The sequence below is a fragment of the Stenella coeruleoalba genome (genome assembly GCF_951394435.1).
Source record: "Stenella coeruleoalba genome assembly, chromosome: 8".
Classification (NCBI taxonomy): Eukaryota; Metazoa; Chordata; class Mammalia; order Artiodactyla; family Delphinidae; genus Stenella; species Stenella coeruleoalba.
Window position 1 is genome coordinate 105939060 of NC_137154.1, and position 21075 is coordinate 105960134.

The 21075-nt window shown below is 47.4% G+C and overlaps 1 protein-coding gene across 16 annotated transcripts in view; it reads left to right on the forward strand.

Annotated features, from left to right (window-relative positions):
• NTM (neurotrimin) overlaps positions 1-21075 on the forward strand; it is a gene marked incomplete at its 3' end in the record, with an annotated part of 1328870 nt that overhangs the window by 1187689 nt on the left and 120106 nt on the right. The window lies entirely within an intron of this gene.

A 21075-nucleotide genomic window follows, 5' to 3' on the forward strand; every position in this document is an offset into this window, starting at 1 on the left:
CATTATCTAATAAGCAAAGGCCCACCAGCAAAGGCAGAGCGCCTTCATTTCACTGATCTAAAGGATTGCACTGATTTCCCTGTAGTCAAAGCAAACAGCCTCAAGTTCTCCATTGCTGAATGGCAACCATCACTGCTCTAGAATCTGATGCCCACACCCAACTATCCTCCTGCAACACCTGTACCCTTGCCTGTGAGCTACTTGGTGAATGTTACCTATGTTATTACTGTAGAAAATCATTTGATCTCAGCATCTCCTATGCATGCAGTTGAACTAAAATAGGAAAGAGAGCCTCTCTGGAAAGGACTGGCTGTAGGGGTAGCCATGGTTCTTCCTGCATCATATCCTGTGTCAACCCACCAAAAGGGGGAAATTCCACCAAAACGTCTGCCTCCTTGCTAGGGCTGGAGAAAAGGATTTGTCCCTTCTCTGCCCACTTTACTGTCTTGGAGAAGAAAGGGTGATACTGAGTTGACCCCTAGTTCCTTGAGCAGTTCCAGAGCAGACTCCTCTCCCTTCATTCTCTTTGGACTCTCCTTTGCCCATGTGTAGAAGGCACTGCAGTAACAGGCAGGTGGAGCTCCGCTCCCTCTAAGACTGTCCACCAACTACTGGCTAGGTAGACCAGATGGCTCCAGGTGAAGAGCTGCTCCTTTTCAGTTCAGGTCAGAGGAAACAGGAAGTCCCTTTTCCTGCAGGTCTGCTGCACTCCAGATCCTCCCACCTGGCAGTAAAGCTGGTGTAGCCATTGATCCCACTTGAAGCTTGTTCCATCCCTCGACTGTTGTTAGTAACTGAAAGAAAGGCCCAGGGAAAGATGAACACCCTAAAATTTCAATGCTGCATTTTTTAAATTTAGGTTATTTGTAATTCTGCCACATGAATTCAATGAAACATTAGCTACACATAGTTTTCTGGCTAAAAAATATTCAATTATAGGTATTGGGTCTTTAGGCAGGTTAACACAGCATTATTAATGTGAACCTACGCTATACATCATCACATCATTGGGTCACGTGTTGCAGTTTAGGAGGCGACATTCCTGTGAAACTGTGTGCCTGGGCTTCTGTTTCCTGCTCGTCTTTTGCGTGGTTTTAATTTCTGTTGATTTGGATTTTTACTGAAGTCTGCCTCAGCACAGCAGATTCTTTGCCTGAGATTGTTTATACATTGTGACAGTCTTATGATGATATCTGGTCGGTTATTCTCCCAGTTCCTCTAAAAAAAGTCTTGTGTCTGTGTTCAGTGCTATAGAAATAGCAGAACTTCTTGACAAAAACGGAAAACAAAACAAAAATCTCTTATGTGCTGGCTGTCGGAAGACATTACACGCTTAAACATCACGTTCCCTCTCTGTTGCTCTCTGCTCACTCCTTCCCAGCACGTGTGCATGAATACAGATATATACACAGAGGCGCATACATGTCTGTGTACATGCAGACACGCCTATCTACCGACACACATGCATGAACACGTATTTTGCGGGAGATGTTGAACTTTCTGCTGTTCCCTTTTAATGTACACTTCTCACTTTTCTTTCTCAAGAGAGGAGGTTTTCTTCCATCAGAGCATCTCTCTGAAATTAGCCCTGCGTTTATAATGCATGTAAAGATTTTTTCCAGTGCTGGTCTAATGAAAAATGATACCCAGCATTAGCACTTGCCGCCTCCCAATTATCCCATTGCTCGTGATTCGGTTATTCCACACATAGTTATCTGTTTCCCTCCCCAGTAGCTACATAAGCGGGCTGTGGTAATCTACTCCAAAATAAATGACCAGGCATTGTTAAGTTTGCTGTATATAGTTTTTAAATGTCAGTTATTAGAAGAAGAATATCTGGTTGGAGACTCTGGTCCCAATCACCAAAGGAGGCTCCAGGTCCGTGGCATGGAGGAGGGTTGGAAGTTGGTTCTCCAAGAGCACGGCTTCTCTGAAAGCTGGGAGAGGGCCCAGGAGAGGGTGGGAAGGGGCTGCTGGGTCCAGGAGCATCAATCACTTTCACGTTATTTTTGGGCTAGGATTTTCTAATGCTGACCCTGCTTTGTGCTCAGGCAAATAACGGGTCATAGCACTTACAAGCAGACAGCTGCGCTGGACTTGATTCATTCCCAATCACAAATAATGGCCGCACTTGCCCATGAATCTCTTTTCCACCCAGAAATAGAGATTAGGCGAAGAAGGAAGTCAAATCTAAATGGTTGTGCCTTAGGTGGTTAAGAGGACGATAGAAGTCAGTCAATCCCAGGCTTTTGGGAAGCCCACTGGATTCCAAATGGACGTGACAGAAAGAAGGAGACAACTGCAGGAGCCTTGGTGACCACACTGGACCACCGGGCTGTTCCCACAGCTCTCTCCCCACGGGGACCTCCTGGCGGGAGCTCATTACATCCTGCCCGTGATGAGCGCCCATCATAGTGAGGGTGGGCGTGATCGAGCAAATCGGAAAACAGAGCAGCCAAAGTGGCAGGACTTGGTCAGTGGCCAGCAGACCCGCCAATACGTTAGTTTGGCGTTTCTAACAGCCCAGACCTCTCCGTGGAAACCCCATCAAGTCTCAGGCTGTTTAGGTGGCCTCCCATTTTCAGTTTGGCTTTGGTGTCATGACTCCCTGAGGAACCCGCACGATGACAGCAGCGGGTGGAGACCCTGCTACTCACCCACGTGGCCAGTGCATGGGACAGACCGCTTCCCCTCCCCCATCCCACCCTAAATGGTCCGGCCTTTGGGTCAGAGCATCACAGCCATGCCTCATAGTTTTTTCTTTAATGATATGAAAACATTTTCACATAAATTGCCTAATTTGATTCTTAACAAAAACCCTATAAGGCAAGGCAGTTGTAATCATTTCTAGTTTATAAATGAAGACAGTAAGCCCCGAGACATCAACCCTTTGGCGCCGAGTGCACTGGGGACTGGAGCTGGGAGTCCTGCGCTTCTGCCCCGGCTCCGGCTCCACTGCTTCAGGCGCCCTGGCTGGGGGTCCCTGTGACCTCACGCAGGAGGGTTTGAGAGCTCGGGTGACTGGCCATGGACTGCACGTATGTCATCCTCTCAGAGAGGGTGCATTGCTGGCTGGTATGTGGACACGGCTGCTTGGCCCCATGTCCAGGGGAGCACTGTGCATCCCTGAAGGCCACTGTCCGTATCCATCCGTGTAACAGCCTCCACCGTGTGCATGACAGGAACGGAGCCGGCGGGCCTCTGGCCTCTCTACCCTCACGAGACAGTCCCACAGGAAAATGTCCTCCTCTGAGGACCTTCCCAGAGCCTTGCTTCTCTTTCCTTCATCCTCGCTGGGAAGGAAGTTGTTCAGATGGTGGGATTTTTTTTAGGCTCGGGTGCCCTGGAAAAAACCAGATGAAGTCTGCAAGTGTGTTCAGCACACCCGTAGCTGCTGCTCCGCGCCCCCCACTTCGTATTTTTCTTAGCTGTTCTGTTTTAGTTAGTGCCAATATAGTCTCCCCTCCTACATATCCCTTTAGGGTGAAATGCCTGCTCAGTAAGCTTCGGAAAGGCAGTATATTTTAGGCAGCCTGATAAAAGACTCTAATCGCCCCAGATTAATGCATTCATTCCTAGCCAATTGAAGGATTCATTACAGTGCTCAGGCGGAGGCTCCTCTGACAAATCTGCCCTGGGTAATGAGCCATTCAGCAGCTTCTCCCCTGTATTGCTGGCAACCTGCAGAGGGGGCCTGAGAGGGAGCCCAGCAGAAGTAGGTAAAGTGCAAAGGAGAGGGTCAGTCTGGGCACCTCTGGCCCTGGAGGGACGTTGGGAACAAGAGGTGCTTGTGGCCACGATATCTGCCTCTGCAGCAGGAACCAAGGAGCATCTGGTGCAGGTGCCAAGGAAGGTGGCAACTCAGACGGCACCGCTGAGCCCTGGAAGGCTGGGGAGTGAGGTTCACGGTGCACAGAGGACGTCTGGGCTTTGAAAGCGAACCCCAGTTGGGCAACCAGAGAAGGGTGTATATGGGAGGAGCTTACAAACAATTGCAGTCTACGCCTCTAACTAACATCTCTACACGGAAATGTTCAAGGAGGGAAAGACAGACATAGAGCCCAAGAAAGTTAGGAGACATCCTAGAGATTGGCTAGCCCGTGACTCCAGGGGTGGGCGTGGGGTGTATGACAGTGATTTTACCCTCCAGGGGACATTTGGCAATGTCTGGAGACAGTCGTGGTTGTCCAGACTCTCAGGTGGAGAAAGAGACGCTCCTGGCACGTAGTGGGTGAAGACCAGGGATGCCGCTCAACAGCCTGCAATGGACAGGGCAGCCCCAAACAACACAGAAGCGGCCAGTCCCAAAGGTCAACAGTGCCAAGTGTGGGAAACCGGCCAGCTGAAACCTGCCCTACTGCAGATGAGAAAGGTGAAGTAGGACAAAGGTGACGGGCTCTAGGTTACACAGAGGGTGGAGGAGCTGGGAGGGCAGCAGCCTGCAGTCTTTCTGTCTCGTCTCTATGATGTCCCTAGAACCGGGAGGTCTGCTTTCCAGTTCTGCACTGATAAGTACCCTCAGAAACAAAGTTGTTTCCTCTCCTTCTGGACCACAGAGCACCCTTCCAGCCCACATCTCTCGTAAGGAAAATTCCATCGCCGGCCTTTATGAACACACGCCGGTCCCTACCCACTTCGGTCTAGACAGATCTCTTCTGGGGAGGTAGCTTATTATCTATGTTATGCATTTAGAAGCGGATGGTACTGCTGATAAAAATAGGAATTGCCAGAGGAGCTAGCACCAGGCGTTATGAGATGCTGATGTGCAGTGTTGTTGCCAGCAGTTCCCCGCGAGGGTGGGAAGGAGACCCCTTCGTGCACACATAACTATATCTAACCATTATTAAATATTGATTCACCTCAGCTGGGCCCTGTGCCTGCTTCCAGATGGAGGCCAGTGCATTAACTGGTGCTGATCTCATCTGTACCCCTGGCATTGCACCCATGGCTGTCGCTGCTGACCCTTGTTCCTGAACTGACAGTGTACATGGGGAGTGATTCCTTGCCCCGCTTTTGACTAGAGAAATAAGCACATACGAGTTTATATCTGGAGTCTAGGATTCGTGGGGGTATGAGCGCTAGAGCTTCATTAAAAAAAAAAGGAAAGAAGTCTCCTATGATGAACAGTCATTACAGGGACGTAGACTCGTCTGAGTATCTGGAGCAGTCGTAAACATTTCCCTGAGCCGGTGTTTGATGGTGGGGGAAGGTTGAGGGGGGTGGGGGCAGATAGAAGGAAAGAGGGGCCGAAGTTAAGAACAAATATGCAAGTCCAGAGTGTGTGCTTAATGGAACCGAGATTTATTTTTCTGTGTGTCTTCCTAAGCCTCTAGATAGATCACAAAAAATACAGCCAGCCAGAAAAGAAGTAGCCCAAATGTAATTTAAAGGCCAACTTTTTAACCAATACTTCAGCTGGGAGACACTTTTCCTGTGTTCCTTTAAGATTCCCAGCTCAGATCAGCGTGCGGCACGTGGCGGCCTGGGAGCCCCGGAGCCGTGCGGAGCCCTTGGGTCACGGCACTTGTACCTGTATGAGCCCTTCACCTTAAAACTGCTGGAGGCGCGGGAACAGCATGTGCAAAGGCCCGGTAGCGGGAGGGAGTGAGGATCCCATTTAATCGTCATGTCTCCTTCGGTTCCTCTGGATTGTGCTGGTTTCGCAGACTTGTCTTTGATGATTGTGACAGTTTTGAGGAGCACTATTCAGGTCTTAGTTGCAGCACGTGGGCTCCAGGGTGCATAAGCTCTGTAGTTTGCGGCACGCGGGCTCTCTAGTTGAGGCACCCAAGCTCAGTAGTTGTGGCACGCAGGCTTAGTTGCCCCAAGGCATATGGGAGTCTTAGTTCCCTGACCAGGGATCGAACCTGCGTCGCCTGCATTGGAAGGCAGATCCTTTACCACTGGACCACCACGGAAGTCCCCAAGATATGTCTTTTTGATAGAACCTGTACTTAAAAATGTTTCCCCAGGGAGTTCATCCTGGTGAAGACCCAGGATAGTGGGTAAGACCCCACCTTATCTGGGGTCCTGATTATTGAAAGACACGGGAGAGGGATGCTTTGTTCCAGATGAGGATTGGAATCCCTGGCCCTGCCTCTTACCAGCTGTGTGGTTTTGGGCAGGTCACATCACCTGTCCAAGCCTCAGTTTCCCCATCTATAAAATGGGCTTAAGAAAAGCACTTACTGAAGAAGATGTGGCACATATATACAATGGAATATCACTCGGCCATTAAAAAGAATGAAATAATGCCGTTTGTAGCAACATGGATGGACCTAGAGATTGTCACACTGAGTGAAGTAAGTCAGAGAGAGTAAGGGAAATATTGTATGATATCGCTCATAAGCAGAATCTAAAAAGAAATGGTACAAATGAACTTACAAAACAGAAACAGACTCACTGACTTAGAGAACAAACTCATGATTACCGGGGGGAAGGGTGGGGGGAAGGGATAGTTAGGGAGTTTGAGATTGACATGTACACGCTGTTATATTTAAGCCTGCGAGCCACGACTACTGAGCCCGCGCGCCACAACTATTGAAGGCTGTGCGCCCTAGAGCCCGTGTGCCACAACTGAAGGCCACATACTCTAGGGCCTGTGTGCCACAATTACTGAGTCCGTGTGCTGCAGCTGCTGAAGCCCACATGCCTAGAGCCCATGCTCTGCAACAAGAGAAGCCACCGCAATGAGAAGCCCTCTCACCGCAACGAAGAGTAGCCCCCGCTCGCCGCAACTAGAGAAAGCCCGCTCACAGCAACGAAGACCCAACGCAGCCAAACTAAATAAATAATAAAATAAAATAAAATGGATAACCAACAAGGACCTACTGTACAGCACAGGGAACTCTGCTCAATATTATGTAACAACCTAAATGGGAAAAGAATTTGAAAAAAAATAGATACATGGGATGGCTAGTGGGAAGCTGCTGCATAGCACAGGGAGATCAGCTGGATGTTTTGTGACGACCTAGAGGGGTGGGATAGGGAGGGTGGGAGGGAGGCTCAAGAGGGAGGGGATATGGGTACATACGCATACATATAGGTGATTCACTCTGTTATACAGCAGAAACTAACACACCATTGTAAAGCAATTATACTCCAATAAAGATGTAAAAAAAAAAAAGATTCCCAGCTCAGGACTTCCCTGGTGGTGCAGTGGTTAAGAATCCGCCTGCCAGTGTAGGGGACACGGGTTCGAGCCCTGGTCTGGGAAGATCCCACATGCCGCAGAGCAACTAAGCCCGTGCACCACAACTACTGAGCCTGTGCTCTAGAGACCACGAGCCACAACTACTGAGCCCATGTGCTGCAACTACTGAAGCCCCTGTGCCTAGAGCCTGTGCTCCGCAACAAGAGAAGCCACTGCAATGAGAAGTTCGTGCACCACAACGAAGAGTAGCCCCCGCTCACCACAACTAGAGAAAGCCCGTGCACAGCATCGAAGACCCAACGCAGCCAAAAATAAATAAATAAATTAAAAAAAAAAAGATGCCCAGTGCAGGGGAGGAGTATTAAAGTTACTGATTTATCTTCAGTAGCACAGTTATTTTTATTGTCTTGCCAGTGACAGGTTTTTTGTTTAGCTTTTCTCTGCAGTTCTATACACCCTTCTCCATGAAAGAAGAGCAGACCATAGGCCATTGTTTTCTTTGATGTCCTGGTGCCTCCGAAGACACGGAGCCTGGCCATCTCAGAAGCACATCAACACTTTCTCTGGCTTCATAACAAGCAGCAAATTTTGAAATAGTAGATACGGCTGTCCCGCCCTCTGATTCACAACAGAGAGGTGTGTGTGCACACGCAGGACACGTGTGTGGCTTTGGGGGTGCATGTGGCCATAACAGTTTGTCCATAGAAACTTTTACCAGAAATATGTCTTCTACTACCAGGGAGCCACAGGAAAGATTAATAGGTACGATTCAGTTCAAACATACGAGTAAACAATCATTTGTTGTGTCCCTCCTGTCTGCAAGGAACCCTGATCCACATTGGGACATGCAAAGGTGAAGCATAGAAAAATAAAAATATGAAAGAGCTTTCCTTATGGGTCACATATTCCAGCGAGGATGCAATGTCCGTGTACCAGCAGTTACCAAGGCAGAATATAATCTGCTGTATGGGAGTGTTTTTTGTTTTTTTTTAATTTATTTTACTCAAGTATAGTTGATTTACAATGTTATGTTAATTTCTGCTGTAAAGCAAAGTGATTCAATTATACACATATATTCATTCTTTTTCATATTCTTTTCCATTATGGTTTATTGCAGGATATTGAATATAGTTTCCTGTGCTATACAGTAAGACTTTGTTGTTTATCCATTCTCTATAGGACAGTTTGCATCTGCTAATCCCAAACTCCCAATCCGTCCCTCCCCCACCCACCCCTTTGGCAACCACAAGTCTCTTCTCTATGTCTGTGAGTCTGTTTCTGTTTCGTAGATAAGTTAATTTGTGTTGTATTTTAGAATCCACATATAAGTGATATCATATGGTATTTGTCTTTCACTGTCTGACTTACTTCATTTAGTATGATAATCTCTAGGTCCATCCATATTGCTGAAAATGGCATTATTTCATTCTTTTTTATGGTTGAGTAATATTCCACTCCATTCCATTGTGTATATGTACGACCTCTTCTTTATCCACTCATCTATCGATGGACATTTAGGTTGTTTTCATGTCTTGGATATTGTGAATAGTACTGCTGTGAACATACGGGTGCATGTATCTTTTTGAGTTATGGTTTTGTCTGGATATATGCCCAGGAATGGTATCGCTGGATCATATGGTAACACTAATTTTAGTTTTTTAAGGAACCTCCACTGTTTTCCATAGTGGCTGCACCAATTTACATTCCCACCAACAGTGCAGGAGGGTTCTGTATGGGAGTGTTTTGAACAAAGGGCTGTGAGAGGTTGAAGATAAAAGAAATTGATTCTGACCAGGAAAGTTCATGTATTCAACATGCATGTACCGAGTCCCTACTGTGTGCTGGGCACTGTCCTAGGTGACAGGGTTACAGGGGGGAAGTATGGAGTTTAGGTTTAATGAGAAGAGATAAACAACAACACTAAACAAATAAATGGGAACTTCAGAGAATGGACAGGGGCCATAAAATAACTAAAGCACATACTGGGATGGGGCCGGGAGCTCTCGGAGATATTGTGGTCTGGAAGGACGCAGAGTAGGTGACAACTGAAATGAGAACTGAGTGACAAACAAGTATCCACGTGAAGATCTGGGGACAGAGCATTTCAGGCAGGGAACAGAAACTGCAAGGCCTGGGGGAAGGACCAGCTGGGCACCTTCCAGGGGCAGACAGCAGGTCCGGGGACTGGAGTTGAGTGAATTCTGGGCAAAGCAGTCACGCTAAGGTCAGAGTTTGTCAGGGGCCAGCTATGCAGAGTCTTCGAGACACAGTGTGAACTTTGAGTGTCATTCTAAGGGCAGTCACCTGCCATGAGAGGTTTCTAAATAGGGGGTGATATGATTAGATTTATGTTGTTGTGGTTTTTAATTAGTCCACCTGTGATGCAGAAAATGGAATGTAGAAAAAAGGAGGGAAGAGAATGTATCAAGGCAGCATGAGGGTTATTTTTGAAATAAAGCCAACAGTACTTAATAACTGGACGTAGAAATTGAAGGAAAGGGAGAAATGATGGGTGATTCCTATGTCTTTGTCCCGGACACTTAGGTAGATGATGGTGTCATTAACTAGGATGGGTCAATTAGGAGAAGGAGGTGAGGAATCTAGAACTCTTTTTGGGACATAGTAAGTGAACTTGTCTATTGAACAATTAAGGAGGCCACATTGCTATCCTTTGTTGAGCACACACTGTATACCCAGTATTATTCTAGGCTCTTAGGTGTATGACCTCACTGAATCCCCAGGGTAACCTGGGGAAGAAGGAGAAGGTGATGCTCTTTCATGTGCACAGATGAGTGTTATTCAGAGACACACATCTCTTGGAGATCTTATGGCTGAGGGAGGATGCTGGCAAGGAGGCCATGCGACTGTATGTCCCACAGAAAGTGGTCAGGTGCCCTCGTCCCCCCCGTACCAGGAGAGGAGAGCTCCCCTCCTGAGGGGTGCCAAGGAGCCAGTGGCCTCCTGTCAAGACTCACTGACATCCTGATGGGCCCACTTCTGTCTGCTGTGAGCTGATGAGGGAGAAAGAGAGTTATTGTCAAATTCCCAGCTTGCCCTTTTTGATATGAAGTTCGCTTGTGATATTTTTTTAACTTAGGTAGCTAATGCATTTTGTTCTCCGGAGTGTGAGAGACCCAGTTTCCCGAGTAGCCTTTAATTAGTTTCTGGATGATGACATCTCCACCGAGAAGCAACCAGTGGCATTCCCCAGTCTCAGGGGGGAGATAAAAGAATCTAATAAAGACATTCGGTGTTTCTAGGTGATGTATTTGACAAGCTTTGTATTAACAAGAAGTCTTGTTGGAACTTTATTCTCTTTCCAACCGCGCTCCCTCCCTGGCCCCGGATCCCTGCCATTTCACAGGAGGATTCACAGAGCGAAGAAACTGTAGATTCAAACAGACCAGCTGCATCTCCACCCCTCGTTCTAGAGGGGAAGAGGTTTCATCTTGATCTGTTCACAGACCGTAACCTTTATGAGGGATTTAGTGGCAATAAGGCCTCGGAACAAAAACTCCACTTAAAACCAACTGACAAGTTCTTTTGCACAGCAGTGGGGCCACTTCCTGGGCCTCTGGATTCAAGGCCAGATAATGAGGTGTTCCTTCCACTAGCCTTAATTATTGCCAAAGATGATGGTCACAGGGAGAGTGGGTATAACTCACAGCTTCATTTCAATGTTGGCACCATTGCTACTTGGATGGAGAGAGGCAGAAACTCCCCTTCGGGCTGTCCGCCTTCCTCTGAACTTAACCTTGAGGGTGCTTGAGGGAAAGAGAAAAGTCTGTGGAAGAATTTGGACCATACGGTGGTCAAGGCGGGGTGGGGAGGCCACTGCGGCCACCTTCCCGCTGCAGTCAGCACAGCTCCCCGCTGCACACGTTTTATAGCTTGGGCTTGAGCGTATAACTGCCAGTGCTTCCAGGCAACTAGGAATTAAAGTGCTGATGACGCCATCGAGGCAGCTGAGAATGGACGTGATCTTGGCACCATTGGCAGCCTGGAGACGCCGGCTTCTGCAGAGCTGAGCACAGGGCCCCCAGGAGGCAGGGCTCCGTCCTTGCCGTGCCCCTTTGACCCTTTGCCTCCATCTGACCTGGATGGGGCAGCCTGGGAGAAGGGACCGATTGGAACCTGCTCTCCTGGGCAGCTCTTAAGGGCACGAGGAGAGTCTGAACAAAGAAAATCTTTTCCAGGGGTCTGGGAGATTATGGTGACGTGTACAGGCACATTTGCATACTGTTTACTCTCAGGATGGCAAAGCGTGAAGCTCATCCTTGGGTCTGGTGACAGCGCTATCGTGGAAAGACCGTTCTTCTCTCCACACAGTGGGTTTCTGAGCAGAAGGAAGGACATCCAAGGGGCAGAGGTACATCCTCCTGAATGGGGAGAAGAACGAGCCCTGTTAAAAACGCAGTGGCAGCACAGGAATGGAGGACTTAAAACTGAAGTGTGTAAAGGGTCCCTCTAGCCAAGGCCCAGGCTGTCTGCGGGGCCCGGCAGTGTGTCTTGAGCCAGATGGGGACTGGGTCTCCTTTCTCTGCAGATCTTCGACAGCTTGTGGAAAAAGTGTGTCTGGAGGATGGGGTCTGGGATACGGCACGAGCGGCAGTCCCACTTGGGTAGCTGTCCTTAACGGGCCCCTCGAGTTTCGTGGGCATCAGCTGCATGCCTGCTTTGGAAAGTGAGAACCACTGAAAGATGCTGGATGCCAAGGCAGAAAAAGAATCCACTCGAAGAGGCTCTAAGGCAGGGCCTCCAAAGATGTGGCGAGGCTCTGGCTGCTGCGACCAGCAGGAGTAGACAACTCTTGGTGAAGAAAAATTAGAATCAGGAGAGACCAGAAGCACCTTGCCAGCCACTACCTCTGAGACCGTGGGAAGAATCCTGTCCCGAAACCCTGGTCGGCCCTTCTGGGTTGGCTTCTACGGCAGGCAGTAATGCTCTTTGCCTGGAATCGATTGGACTCTGCGTTATCTCGATCATAATAGCATTCCTCTGCAGCGCGGTAAGCAGTTCACTAAGTGCTTTCGGTTATAGGACATATCTCATCTGATTCCAAAACCCTGTAGGCAGAGCTTAGGTCTGAGATCTGCCACTTCCTAGCTCACTGACTTAGGGCAGGTTAGGAACTGGTTACAGCCTCAGTGTTCTGGCTTAAATAGGAAGAGAAACGGGCGGTATCTAGTACTTATTAGGTATGTGACAAATATTAATTCTCTTCCATGAGGAATAATAAGAAAGTAATCTTTTTCTGGGTTTCTCTTTTTAATTTTTTTTCAGTTTTCCTCATGAAGTCAGGTAGCTGAATCAGGTTCTTAACTGATTCCATATTTTTGTACTATCATTTTCATCTTTGAGGACCCGTTTGTGTACATTTTAGTTGATTTCTGTAGGGACACGTTATTAAAGCATCTGCAGTCTGCCTGACTTCCTGTATGAGGACCTTGGGTTCACTGCATTACCTCTCTGAGTTTCAGGGTCTTTACTATACAGTGGGGGGGATGCCTGTGAGCTACCAAAAGGATTTAAAAGGAAGCAGCAAATGTTAAGCCTCTGGCAAAGTGCTCGGCGTACAAGGTGTCCATGGACCTTCCCTCCCCGTCCCGCCTCTGCTCCCTTCCTGAACTGGTCCCTGAAGAGCTGGCCCCGATCGGGGGTGTGGAGGGTGAAGCCCGTCACGTACCTTCAGCCGCCATCACGCTAGAGCTGTACAGTAGCTCGCCCTGTCTGGATATCGTGCTTAGCAATAATTACCTTACATCCCCCCATTAAACAATTGATGAAGAGAGCATTCCCGGCAATTTCTTGGATGTCGCCAAATATAACGGAGCTCCGATGGTGACAAGTAGGTTGCTGTGAAATTCAATTTACTCGAATATGCCCGAAAGCAGTGAAGTGTGGAGTGGGGCCTGCGTGGTGTTTACTTTCCTCTCCAACATCTCTATCAGGAATGACGAAACTGGATCAGGGAGCAGAGCTCATAAAAATTTCCACATTTCAGCTGATCCTGAAAGGAACAAATTCCGAACTTCAGAACCAGTGGTTTATGACTAATCCCAAATAAACCACTAGCGTTTCTCCCCGGGCTTCCTGATTCTCCCCCGTAAACATGAATGGTTTTAGTATGGAGAGAAAGAAAGAATGAGATGGAAGAAATGACAAAATGATTCTGGTAAAAGAACTAACAAGCCGCCCGAGGCTGTGTCATCAAGGAGCTCTCTGCATGGTCAGGCTCGCATTTGGGCTTCTGAATCTCTGGACTCTAACCTTTCCCTTCTGGAAAGCCCAGCGCTGGCGAGGGGGGAGGGTCCTATAGCAGACCTCCATCCCCCACTGCCTCCACGCAGTCACTTCAAGATGCTGTTTATCTCAGAACCACTAGCACATCTGAAGAAGTGGTCAGCACCCACCTGCGGGGGCAGGCAAGCCCATCTCAGCCTCTAAACCAGAGCATCCTCCCGGCCCCGCACTGCACCTGACGTCCAAATTTAGCCTCATCCTGGCCTCTAGAAGTATACATTTTTAGTAACATTAATAAATCGCATTTGAATAGTACTTTATGTTTAAAACGTGATTTCTCACAGTTTCATCTGATCCACAGAACATGTGTTTTAAAAAGGCAAGATAGGTATTGATATAACTAAAATAATCAGAGTTAAAGGATTTACATGAGTTTATACAGCTAGTAATAGTCGGGTCTGGGCTTCACATACCTGGTCTTCTGATGCGACGCTTAGAATTCTTTCTCTTAAGAGATCCCACAGATCCCACAATACTGGTGTCCTATTATACAAACATTTGTATTGGGAAGAAGGAAGAAGGGAAAACGGAAAGAAGAAAAGACAGACTGACTAGTCTTTTCAGTCAAAATGAGCCAAAGAAACACCTCTCAGTGGACTCAGCAGTGGGTTTGATTGATCATTCCTCTGTCATGATACGGGGACAGCTGGGACCCCTGGTTACAGGAAGCAGCAGCTACAGCCCTGCCTCAAATGAAAGCTCCCCGGAAGCCACGGCTCCCTGGTCCAGTGCACAGTGGGAGGACGATGAACAGGTGGAGGATGGGTAGGAACTGCCCGTGACGGAAGAGGGAGGAAGATGAGATAGTCATGCAAATGCTGGATGGTCCAAAAATATATTGATGAAACCTCCCGCCCACTCTCCTGATAGAGAGCAATGCCGTGTAAGAACGACAGAGAGTGCTCCCTTTTCTAGATGCCCTGTGGGCAGACGGGTGGTCACGTGGAGGTGCAAAAGCAGGGTGCCCCACGTGGGAGGGTGAATCAGCAAGACTTCAGACCCAGAGAACCCCAGGCGGGGTGTGTGCACTCCCCTGCACGAACTCTCTATGGAGAGAATACATTTGGGATCAGATATAATCTGTATTCGGGTCCCACCTTCAACACTTGTTATCTGGGTAACAGGAGCACATCACTAATAGCTCACAAAGCCTTAATTTCTTCATCTGTAAATTGGAATAGTAATAGTACCACCTCATAGGATTCTTGTGAGATTAAATTAAATAATGGAGTCAAAGTTCCTGTAAAATTTCTAACGCACAACAGAAATTCACAGTCTCAGTTCATATACGTATATAGTTGGTTTCTGTTTATTTTTATGTATGCATCCAAATTTCAACATGCATTTATTGTTTTTCTAACCCATCTATCCCCTCATTAAAAGAAAACACTCTGGAACTCTGCAATTTTCAGTTGCATGTCCTTGAATATATCCTTGACCTCTCTGAACAGATGTATCTTCATCTGTAAAATGTGGGAAAGGAAACAATTAGGGTGACCAATGGCTTGGAACTTTTCTGGTTTTAGCGCTGAAAGTCCTGTGTTCTAGGAGACTCCTTTAGTTCCTGGTAAACCAGGACAGTTGGTCTGCTTAGAAATAATATCTACTTGTGGGGTTCATGCAGGGGTAAGATAAAGTGAGGGCAATATGTGTAAAACAGCGGTTATAGAGCAAGCATTTAATAAATAGTAACCATTGACATTATTATACATGCGGAGAGTCTTCGAGGGCTATTCAGAGATGTTGAGGAAATGCAGTCATTTTGAGGTACTTGCATTTCCATACAGCCTTGTCAAAACACTTTCATTCATTCATTCAAAAACTACGTGTTGAACACAAACTGTTCAGACATCGTGGTGTGCGCGGAACGCTTCAGTGAACAAGACCACCAGCTGGGCTAACGTTTTACTGGGGAGAGCAGACCATATGCAGCAGTCTGGTGTGGGGAGTTCTACTTCAGGAGAGATGGTCGAGGAAGGCTTCATGGAGGAGCTGAGTTTTCAAGAACAGGACAGACCTGGCCAAGTGAAGATCTGGGAGGAAGGAGACTTTGAAGAACCAAAGGCTGGCCTGAGGTGTTTCAGGAGGAAAGGAGGCCAGTGGAGTGGACATTCATGCACCAGGTTAGGACCCAGGCCTGGATGTCTCTGTGGGGTCTGGACACCAGGAAAGTCGAGGGTGTTTCAGACGGCTCCTTTAATTCTGTAAAGACAAAGGTGCCAAGGCCTTAGCTGTGGCGCAGCCCTTGCTGTGGAAACTGTCCCGAGCCCCCGTGGGCATCTCAGACCTTCACTGCAGAGAGGAGGTGGGTGGGGGGCAGGGGGAACGGGGAACATGCCACCAGCACCAGAGGCAGCACCTGGGATGCATAGATCTGCGTGCGTCCTGTGGAGGAACCTGGTCCAAGCCGCTTCTATGCATCCTCAGCTCCACGGGACCGTGAAGGGCTTAATAAAACATCTCAATTTGGATTTAATAGGATATCTACTGTGTGCTAAAAACAGCAAAATTGCTATATATTAACGACATAATTATTAGAATTTAACACCTGGGCAGTGGAGGCTACACGAAGAGTGAGGAAGTTCCCTAGAATACTGTTTTAATAATTATGTTATTTAATTATTTACACATTTGAATTAAAATTCAATAAGAGCCAGATTAAACCTTAACATAATAAATTAAATGTGGAACTCTATCCAAAAAGCATGGCTCAGGGGGTCTCTGCCTTTTTCCAAACATAATCTAACCACTTCTTGATCTTTCTAGATTCAGACCTCAAAAGTCAGCAGAGACATCACATCCATCAATGTGGAAATAAGCTGATGGCCTTTTTTAAGGAATCTTGGACTCTTAGCAGGTCTCAGACTCACCCCAGACCTTTGGCTGTGTGATCCCAGCTGCTAACAGAATAGTTCTGCCACCCTGCTGGCCCCTTGTCATCTCATCAGCTTGTCTAAAACAGAATCACACTAATGTTCTCCCCCAGAGACGTTATTCATATAACATAAGGGATCTGCCAGCTCAGCCATCCAGCTGCTGTTGAACAAAATGGCCTTCATTTGACTCCGTGTTCCTGAATCCCCCATCCAGGCACCATCAGGCACCCGCAGCTTGTCCTCGGCTTTGCTCTCAAACCCATCCTTTTCTTTCCACCCTTACAGAGCCCACAGTTTAACCCAGGCCTTGAGCATCACTCTCCGAAATCCAGTGTCTGTCTACCCAGTCCCTCTGACACATTGTTACAAGCTTATTTTGCTTAAAGTATATTAGTATATTTGTATATTCACTATATATTTATATATAGTATTTCCTTTTTTAAACAATTTCAAATGGTTGCCATTGCCTATAGGATAGAGTTAAAACCCAGGAAGGACCTGGCCATTCAGGCTGGTCTGTAATCCGGCTCTAGTTTACCTCATTGATCTCGTATCCCATTCTTCCTCGAGTCGGTTAGAATTTGTCAACCTTCCATTCTGTGTTGATGTGACATATGTGTCTGCCAAGCACACGATATACCAAAACTCACTTATTGCGTACTTCGCATCGCTTAGAGCCTCTATAAGTGCATTTCATAAACTTACCCCTAGATCCTCAGAGGGATCCGGTGAGATATGTGCAATTGGCTTCACGACCTGAGGACATGAGGCACAGAGAGGTGAGGTGACTGGGCCAAGGCTGCACAACTTGAATGTAGCAGAGCCGGGATCTGGACCACTGCTCTCCATCACCTCTGGTGCGGAGTAGACTTTGCATCCTCACACGCATGCTGGATTTCTGCCTTCCCAGCCGTGCCCATGCACTTCTGTCCCACTTGAAGCAGCTTCACTTGCTCTGCAGACATGACCGTTTCTCTTTTGTTGGCACCCGAACTAGACTCTGTAGCCCAGGAGAAGCCGTGCCGACACCCACACTCTTACTAACTCACAGAGTGCAATGTCTATACCAACCTTCTAGCATCCAATCCCACACAACCCTGTGACGCGGTGGATCGTATATATGCACTGTTTCCCCAAACAGATTGTAAGTTCATGGAGGGCCAAGAAAATGTGTGCATTGCTGCACGTCATGGACGTACCTAAGCCACAGTGTGTATATAGGAGGTGCTCACTCAGGACTTGAGTGACTTTTGGCCATGTCTCCTCCAGTAGCTATCCTTCCACTAATAATTATGCCTGGCCACCAAAAGTCTTACTAAGAGTATTTTTCTAACATCACCTGCTTTGCCCAAAATGCCTTTCCTCCTCAGAACTGATCCATTTTTGCTTGTCTTCTGGGGATTAACTTAGGTGTCTCATATCCAAGGAGCCTTCCATGACATGCATCTCCAGGCTGGCTAATGCGTCTCTCCTCTGCATTTCCTCAACACCTTATCTGTCCTTCTGTGTCACAGTGCACTAAAGGGGTTTGCTTCTGCTCCTGTCTTTGCATCTCTAGACTGTGGACTCCTTGAGGGTAAACACTGTGTCTTCTAGATGTCTTGCCCCTTAGGGCTAAGCACAACACTGGTATAAGGAAGTGCTCAGTGAGTATTGATGAATGAATGAATGAATGTGTGAGTGAATCAGTGAAAACAAAGCAATCCTAGTGTGTTTCCAACCACCTGCATGATGAGATGAGATAAGATGCAGGAGGTATCCATGGAAACAGTATAAAAATGTAAATAGCCCTGTCTCAGTGGGTCAGAATTTTCTTATGAACATGGATTAGCTGAGACCACAGCGCATCCTTGTCAATTCACTTTCATTTTAAATACTGACAGCATGTTAGAAGTTGCCGCCTGGAAGATGGTACTTCTAACCTCCTAGCACCTTCGGCACTGTGCCGGTTTGCTTCTGGTGATGGGGATTGCACCTCTGGTCAGACCGTCTCAGCTCTATGGCATGAATGGTCTGCCTTTCAAAGTCATCTCGAGGCAATTTGCCACCTTCAAGCTACACCCTGAGGCAGGATTGAAAGGCCAAGCATTTCACCAACTGCGACTTCATGAGTTGGACATGTTCCAGTTGTTAGTGGAGGGAGAGAATTCTAGATGATTCTTCCAAGCATGAGGTGTGATGGTCTCATTTTATATACTTACTGTGCCAACAGCTTGGCCCAGACTACCTTCTCTTCTACTTGGGGACTGTCCATTGTTCTCTAGTGTATGATTAGCAGATTAGCTATCATGTAGGAAGCCAGGAAAATGAACTCCCAGGAAGCCTTTCCAAAGCAAGAGTAATTCATTACCCTGCCTGATTTCCACTTAAAATGTACTTTGAGCACACTTCCAGCTACAAACCCTAAATCACCCTGTGTTCACAAAGTCCATCATTTTTTTAATTTTATTGCATGGCATTTTCGTGACATAATCCCTCGCAGAGCATCTCAGAGTGCCTTACGGATCAATAAATTACTTACCTGCAGAGTCAAAGCGATGTCTGCAAGGCCAGCACAGCCATTCTGCAGGCAGCCTGTCCTCTGGGAAACAGGCAAGGCTGTGTGAGTGCCAAGGGTGGGCAGGATCAGGGCCAGGCAAATGTATGGCTTGGGGGTGAGGTGGGGTTCAAGAAGTGCAAGTCCCAGTTAAAGCTCTGCGAATAAAATACATCAAATTCAAATGATTCTAGAACTTAGAGAGCTCACAAATTTGGACCCTTTGGACAGTCAGCAAATCAAGTGTCCAGTCATTAACTCGTCAAGTATCTTTCTCTCCTGGAAGGTTCAATCTAGCTTTTAAAATGATACAGCCATGAATCATAATATAATGTCTTAGAAGTCCCGCGTCTTAGAGCCAGCAGTCGCTTCCCAGCCCTGGCCACATCCACCGTCCATTGTGTCTGTCCTGCCAAATATCCCTGAGAATGCAGGTATGTATGTGTGCAAGGGCATAGACGCACTCGCACACACAGACATCACACCACAGTTGCCTCTCTACCGGAAGCTCCACGCGGATTTAAGACTAAAAATGATTAATTGGTGCTTGCTTTATGCAAGGGACCGTGTTGGAGACAGCAGAAAATAAAAAGATGAGCAAGGCTCTTGTCCAATATCTTATACTATGATAATTTATAGCCAAGGAAAAAGATGAGAGAAGGTAACATAAGCCAGTTTATTTTAATGCCGTGGAGGAGGCTACAGTCTCCAAGCAGGAGAGGCCACATCCCCTTGGACGTCGCCTGGAAGACCTCGTGGAAGGGGTGGCAGCTTAACCTTGAATGAGGTTGAATGATTCCAGTAGGTCTAGACAGTTGGAGAAAGAGGCGAAGGGACCAAAACCAGTAGCAAGGGCTTGGGGCTCAGAAACCAAAGTCCAGTGCATTCTCGCTAATGAGCGTTCCTGGTTGGGCGCAGTGTGGAAACAGATGGGAAGTCAATTTTCAGGAGAAGGAGGGAAAGGAGCAAAGGCTGAGAGCAGCTATCTGCACGACACGCTCCTTTCTGGAGGAAGAAATGCAACACCATCAGGAGTGAGTGATGAATGGATCCAGGAGAGGAAAGACCAGCACGGAAAGTTCCAACCAGTCTGATTTTCCTGTGAGGGTTGCCCCATGACCTTGGTCCCATCCAGGGAATAAGGGTGATGGTCAGCTCGCCTGGGGTCTCCTGCAGGCCAGATGGCACTGTGTCCTGGGGATAACGGGTCCTGGAATAGCACACGGGGGTGGCTCAGAAGCATGCTGATTCAAGGAGGCAACCTGACCTGAAGATGCCTAATAGAACCCGACAGAGGGGCCCCTTAACCTGTAAAGAGCTAATGTGCCAAAACCAGTGTGAGTAGAACTGAAATGACTTGTGTTAACGGCCCGGTTCTGAGGTTGTCGCAGACATGTAGCCAGGTGGGGAGGTGGCTCCCGTGAACAACCATTATAATTCCATCCTATAAATATGTGTCGCATCTTATACTATGGATATAAATGTAAGTAAGACCTGGCTCAAGCCATCAAAAAAGCTCATGGTCTAGGGGGTGAGGGATGCTACGCAAATAACTACAGCACAGTGGGATAAGGGCCAAGAATTGGAGTTGGGGGGGGCTGCCCAATAAAAGACACCCTTACTTTATAAACCCATTGGCAGACAAGACAAATGAGTAGTCATTTCATGGTCAAGCATCACATTCGCTAGTGGTAAAGATGATACTGGAGAATTGGGCTTAGATGTGCAGCAACAATGAGCCCCAGAATGAGACAGATGCACACTGCTGGCTGTGCTCATCCCCGTGGGATGCTGTCCTGTAAAACAGAAATGAGAAAGTGCACGACATAATGTAACTTCTTGAGGAAACCCTGGCTCCAAAACGAAAGACTAAACAAAGTTGGGGGATTCTGTCCCCAGATCTACAGTTGGGATGAACCTCTTCATCCTTTGGGGGGATTAATCTAAGACACAGAGAAAGAGGCCAAGTCTGTCACGTCTGATTGACTCCCCCTCAGGTGCGGGTAACATATCTGGTTGCAGGATCTTTGAGTTGTGCAGGAGGCCAGAGGGAGTAGGGGTAGGGAAAGCTGCGACAAAGTGGCATATGATTGGGTCTAAAAGGATGACTGGGAGTTTCCCAGGAAGGACAGAAGGAAGAATATAGATCCCAAATGCAGGCTGACCAGGAAGGACATTATGAGTTGGGGATGACAACAGGGTAAGTA